Source organism: Rousettus aegyptiacus, unplaced genomic scaffold (assembly GCF_014176215.1).
Source record: "Rousettus aegyptiacus isolate mRouAeg1 unplaced genomic scaffold, mRouAeg1.p scaffold_m13_p_1, whole genome shotgun sequence".
In the NCBI taxonomy this organism is placed as follows: Eukaryota; Metazoa; Chordata; class Mammalia; order Chiroptera; family Pteropodidae; genus Rousettus; species Rousettus aegyptiacus.
This window is the reverse complement of record NW_023416284.1, coordinates 79568317-79574815: the sequence shown is the minus strand read 5'-3', so window position 1 is coordinate 79574815 and position 6499 is coordinate 79568317. Positions and strand designations below refer to the sequence as shown.

Below are 6499 nucleotides of genomic sequence, written 5' to 3'. Positions count from 1 at the left end.
CATTGCGTGAATGTCATAGAGTGGCATTTACACAAACCTAGATGGCTCAACCAAGGATACACCTTGACCATATGGTATAGCCTATTGCTGTACAAGACAACATGAAAGTAAATGAGGCACAAGAGAAAATGATACAATCAAGAGACCAGGTTAACATGAGATGTAGGAGGCTGCTGCTGGTGTAACACATCATACTGTTTTACAGCGAACATTTTTTTATAAGTAGAGTACACTCTAAAATAACAATAAAAGGTATACTATAGTAAATACAACCCAGTAATAGTCATTTATTATCACTATCAAGTATTATGTTCCGAACACAATTGTATGTGCCATACTTTTATGTGACTGGCAGCACAGTAGGCTTGTTTACGCTAGTATCACCACAAACATGAGTAATGTGTTGCACTAAGACGTTACAATGGCTACGATGTCACTAGGTGATAGGAATTTTTCAGCTCCTTTCTAATCTTATGCGGCCACCTTCGTATATATGGTCTGTTGTCCAAAAGATCCTTGTGAGGTGCATAACTGTATTGCTACTCTCTGAGACAGCAGTACTTAAACTTGTGAGATTCTAATACTGAGAGATCTTATCAAAAATACATAGCTATCTAAATTCTTCTCTTCTTAATTCTAAGGCAGAGAAGCTGGGGCAGGACCCAAAAGTCTATAATTTAAAGATCACCTTAGAGAATGATCAGAGACTATCATATTTGAAAATTGCCATTGGAATTTTTGGATAAAATTCTAGGAATCTCAGCTGCTTTGGGAGCAGCACAAATCATTTTATGTGAAAATATTTACTACATCTTTTGCAAAAGTTGTTGATGTTTATAATTTACTTTTTAAAATTATGTGGCAGTCCTTAATAAGTACAACAGAAGTTGTAAGGTAGAAATATAAAAGTGGATTTATTATTGACTTCTTTATTCTACTGTCACTTTCGGTGTCAGTGGGGACTAATTGAGGAAGAGGCTCTCTCTTTTAGAATTTCTTTGATTTAATCCGTTTATGAAAGGAACAGTAGTAACTGAATATCTATAATATACCAAGCCCTGTGCTAAGCACTAGAAGTAAAAAGTTACATTTGAGAGACTCACAGCCTATTGGACAGACGTATACAGATCTATAGATCATAAGTGTGACCTATGATACAATCAGGGTATGGATTACACGATGTGGGAAAACAGAAGAGGGAAAATTCAGCTTTGCTGGGGTTAGGATAGATTCAGAAGGTGATGCAGACTCCTGCCTAGGGTTTTCTGGATGTTACTGAGTTTCTAGACTTTCCTCTGTGTTTCATTGAAAATTTCTGGGCCACTCCAACCCTTACCTGCAGGGTCTATGCAAAAGACAAATATCTTTCAGAAATAAAGCCAAATGGCTTGTTGCTTCCCAGCCTGCTGGGCTTCCCATATACATTGCTTCCTAGGGAAAATCTGAAAATGAAGTTAACTTTACATAAACCAGAAAGGCTCTGAGCTTGAGTCTGTTTCCCTTCCTAGATCGGGGCAAAAGGCAATTGTGAGGATGAAAACAAGTTTCACGCTGCACTTCTTCACAGTTTAAAGAAGTCTAAAGTTCTGCTTACAGGTGTGTAAATGCTAGAGAGCCCGATGCCAGCATTCAGTGACCTATGGTCACCCATCCTTAGAGCCCTCCATCCTTTTGCCTCGTTGAGCTAATTCCATGGACAATAACCCCAAACAGAGTGTTTGGATGGGGTACCAGGAAGAACCTCGCCTGTTTAGATTCACTTCAAGCTACTTTTTGGAGTCCTTCATTGCTCTCTTAAATTGTTTCCTAATAGAATTTTCCATCTCTTATTTAATGCAGATTTAATTTCCTTTCTCTCTACTGCTACTCTTCCTCCCATTCTCCCTAGACATGCCTTCCCCTCAAACTGCCTAAACCATTTTTCAAAATGCTTTGCTTTTAAGGCAACCACTCTAAATAAAACTAGAGAAGCAGCTGGTATTCCAAGAGCAGAGTGAGGTCACAGAAGCTGCCCTTTGAGAGCCTCCGGGCTCTCTTGAAGTCACATGGACAGCCTATTTCATGCCCTGATATCCCTTTGCTGTTATCCTCACCTCGGGCAATATTTTTGTTTTTACAATATTTTTTTTTGTTGTTCAGCTCCCTGGAATGTGGAACTCTTTCAAAGGCTACTATCTGTCCAGTCATATATTGATAGCCTTTCTCTTGACATTGAGAGTGGAACAGGGACAGGGAAGGAAGGGCAGTTAAATAGAGTCCAGAGGGAGAAATGAGTTTCTAAGACAACAATACTGAGCATGTGTTTGTCTTTGAGATTGTGACCCCATTTTATCCATGGAGATGGATTTGCTTAAAAACTTAACTTCCTATTTTTGAGATGTTGCTCAATAATATTAAAGCTCTTCTACAGGAAAAATTATTAATAACTTGTGTGACTGGGTACAGGAAGCAATCTAGGACTTAAGCAACCAGGGCTACTGAGTTCTGATCTTCGATCCTTGAATAAAAATGAGAAAATCAAAGTAGAGAAAGAAATAAACATTGATTGACTGCCAAAAATTTTACCTATTCACCTCATTTAATCTTACAATATCAGCTCTGTGAGTTGGGGTTATTTTTCTCACATTACTGATGCCAAAGCAAGCGTTCATAGAGTTTAGGAAGTAGAACACAGAGCCAATGGAGGGCAGAATCCAGATTCAAACCAAATCCATTTGACTGGCTATTGTACTGAGAGAAAGGATTATGTCTTACTGACTTCAGAGTGATATGCACTTTGTTCTAACATAAGCAATTTATACACACTATAATCTGACCGCAATGTTATTTGATCTGCCTGAACAGAAATAGTACTTGGAAAGAGAGAAGAGGTTTTATATAGAAAATTGAAGTACATGAAAAAATTTGAATGTGCTAAGCAATTTTTAAAGTTTATCTCCCTCCCTCCCTCCCTTCCTTCCTTCCTTCCCTCCCTCCCTCCCTCCCTCCCTCCCTCCCTCCCTCCCTCCCTCCTTCCTTCCTTCCTTCCTTCCTTCCTTCCTTCCTTCCTTCCTCTCTTTTCTTTCTTTTTTCTCTTCTATTCTCTCCTTCCCTTCTTTCTCTCCTTCCTTTGTATATTTCACTCCATTTAGGAAGATGATCGATAATGACACAGTTCCTGCCCTTGAGCAGTTTCAGTCTATTTGAGGAGTTGGCCATATAAGCAAATTGCTATGATGTCCTATGTCAAGTTCTCTTATAAAGAGATTTACATATAGTCTGTAAATACAGATGAGGGAACAAGAAAATTTGCTTGGGGAATAGAGGAGAAGATAAAGAGAGAAAGTGACACTTTATCTGGCTTTGAAGTCCGGGTAAATATTTACTGCCCTTCTAGGAGAGAGAAATGTTTCAGAAACAGTACAACCAAGATGGCTGAATTTAATGGATGGTCTGAGGACTGAGGCTGGGAGTGTAGTTCTGGCATTTAACCTTTGCTTCAAGAGTGGCTTGGGAATATAGAAATAGAGCTTGTCATGACTCCTGGAGTCTGATTAGAATTTTGAATGGTCACACTAGGCCAAGAGTCCCTGGGTACCAATGATATAAAATCTACACTTTTGTTCTCCTCTCTTGACCCATCCATATTTTTCATAGGACAGTATAACAAGTCACTTATCTCACATAGACTTCCAGAAAAATCCTGAAGAAATTTGAGAGTAATCTATTCCTATCTGCAGTAAATGCAAGAATGTCTTTCCATAAGCTGAGTCTATTCACTTAATAGAATTTCCCTTGAAAAAGTGCCTGGAGTCATTGCAAAAGAATTTCTTTTGTCCTGCAGAAATAAATGAAGGCCAAGGAGAACAAGCAAAGGCCATTTATTACTCAGACCTTGCTCTAGCAAGAGAATTAGCCACCATCACTTGTGTTTGATAGAGATTCAAAGGCAGGCAGAGGAGTGGGAAAGCTTTATAGTGGGAAAAAGGGAAGTCTTCAGGTGTACTCTGATTGAAGGCTGTTGGCCTGGAGAAGCTGTGGGTGGGCTAAGCAGAAGTGGAGCAGCCTATGAAGTTGATTAAGGGTGCATATTTTAACTTTCCCAGTTGTTCCTAAATTGGAAGTAAGGACAGAAATTAGAGAAGCTATCAGTTATTAAGTCCTGACCATTTGTGGATTATTGTTATAGGAGTTATTGTCTAGCTTCCTAGATTATTATTAGAGATAGTTGTCTGACTTCTTATAAGACTAACTCACTCTTTCTCTCTCTACATATTTTTTAGGTGAAGCAACATTTGGTTGACCTCACAGATTGTAAGGACCTTGTCAGCTTACAGTCCATTTTTTTTTTTTTTTATTTTTCATGCCTACAGCACCTGGTCTTCCTAGGTGGTCTCCCATCCAAGTACTAAGCAGGCCCAACCCTGCTTAGCTTCTGAGATCAGATGGGATCAGGCTTGTTCAGGGTAGCATGGTCGTAGATAAGGCTGACTTATAAATAGTAGACCTGCTTTCTAGGCTGGTTACTGTAGATAATGGGTTGTTTTCCTGGGCTGGTTGTGGGAGAGAATTCTATTTTTATGTATGACTTGGCCGCTGTTTGTATATACAGGTTCTCAATCCACATACATGAAATAAAACTGGTTTCTGGATTTTTAGTTGGCACTAACAGTAGAATCTCTTTGGTAAACGCACAAGCATATGGGATAGAAAAGGAGTAAGAAGAACTGCATGTAGAGAGGAAATGTGCAAAGTCAAGGTATATCAGGTGTTCACAAGGGTGCCAGACTTTAGGGGCTGGAGAGGGGCTGAATTCAGGCTGCATCCTTTGGAAAAAGCAATGCCTTTTTAAGGCTTAGGATGTGTTTAAGACATTCCTGGAAATGTCTTATATGGCTTTTTGGTGTCTACATTTCTTTAGATAGATGGTACTTTGGACTCCATCCCAATGAAATGCTTGGCCTCTCTCAATGGAAGCCAGAAGCTGTATCCCTTGTAGTTGCTATTGGAAATAAAAAGCATGAGAAAAAAACAGACTTTGTTTTAATGAGACATAACAGATATGCTGCCTAGGCATGGCTGTATACACCTTTAATAGAAGAGCGACTTTTTGCTTTTCTCCACCCTCCTCCGAATTCTGCAAGGCTTGACTGGAAAGGAGACTCTTTTTTTTACCCGTTAACTAGTATCATGTATCCTACTCAGGTATTTGGGTAAAATAGTCAAAATATTTTCATAGCAGCTATAAACGGTTTTACAATATACTTACTGTTTATGAGGAAGGCCAGCACATTGGGTGTTTTGATGGCTGTGACAGGTGCACCGCAGAACTGCCCGCATTTCTTAGAGTTTTGCCAATGCATTAATACTAAGTCACAAAGCCAGACATAAAATTTTAGTGGCTTCTGAAACTGTCAGCCTTTTTTTATGCTCGTTATGTGAAGCTCTCTGGAAACCAATGGGATCTGACACAGCTAAACATATTTGCTTCTGTGAACTATGTTTATGAGGCCTCATTCACTTACTGACAAAGGCAAGGTGACAAGTGTAAATATCACCCTTTAAATAATTACAGGAGTGAAATAAAGCAATATTACTAATGTTTTGGGAAGATTTTTCATCTAAATTGGAAGTTTTTTTCCAATCAAATAGTTTATTTTTACATAGAACAATTTAACAATTGAAAAATTAAAAAAAAAAAAAGAATTCAAGATGAGAAGGTCTAGTTTTTAAAAGGCCAGAATAAAGTTATGAAATGGAACATGACGTCAACTTTTTTTTTTTTTTTTGCGGGATCAGGGAGTAAGTTTAAATTATTAGTATCCTCTTTAATAGCTCATAACAAATAATGCAGTTTAATTACCTTATTGAGATAAATTCTTATAATCAACAATGTGCTAGATTATACAGAAATTCTCATTAGATACCCACAACAAATATTGAGAGATGATTACAATTTGGCAGAAATTTTTTTTAAAAAAGCAACTGTGAAGTATGGTTATAATGATTTTTTTCTTGTTTATGTTAGAGTTAGTGCATAAGTCTTAAAAGATGAGGGTAAAAATGGTGCGTTGAAATGGAAAGTTCGACTCCTTAATCTATATTCAGAGGGAAAGCATTCCTGAAATTTCAGCTGTGATCTTTTTTATGACCAAACATCTCAGATTATAAGGGAGGAAAATATAAGTGTGAAAGTTTAACTTCTCCAAAAAGTGAGTGATTTATTTTTTCATTCATTTTGCATTATCAAATTACTCCATTTCTTAAAACAGGATAGTAATATCTCCATCAAATATGAAGTTAGAAAAGGGAAAATATTTTTTAAAAATTCATCAAATTGGTATATTATGTTATTGATTTTCAGTGCAGTCTTAGAATTTACATTCTTCCCAAAACATCATTCTCTTCTCTTATTTTTAGTTAAGTGGGATAATCCACTTCTCTCTTTGCTGGTCTATTAGAAGATTCATTTGAAGTGAATTCCTTGTCAGTCATTCCAGTTAAAAAAATCTGTCGATCA

General features: G+C 37.5%; 1 pseudogene; it reads right to left on the bottom strand.

The window, feature by feature from the left end:
• Positions 1-4343: 4343 nt before the first annotated feature.
• On the bottom strand, positions 4344-4462 carry LOC118606896 (annotated as a pseudogene).
• Between the last annotated feature and the right edge of the window lie 2037 nt (positions 4463-6499).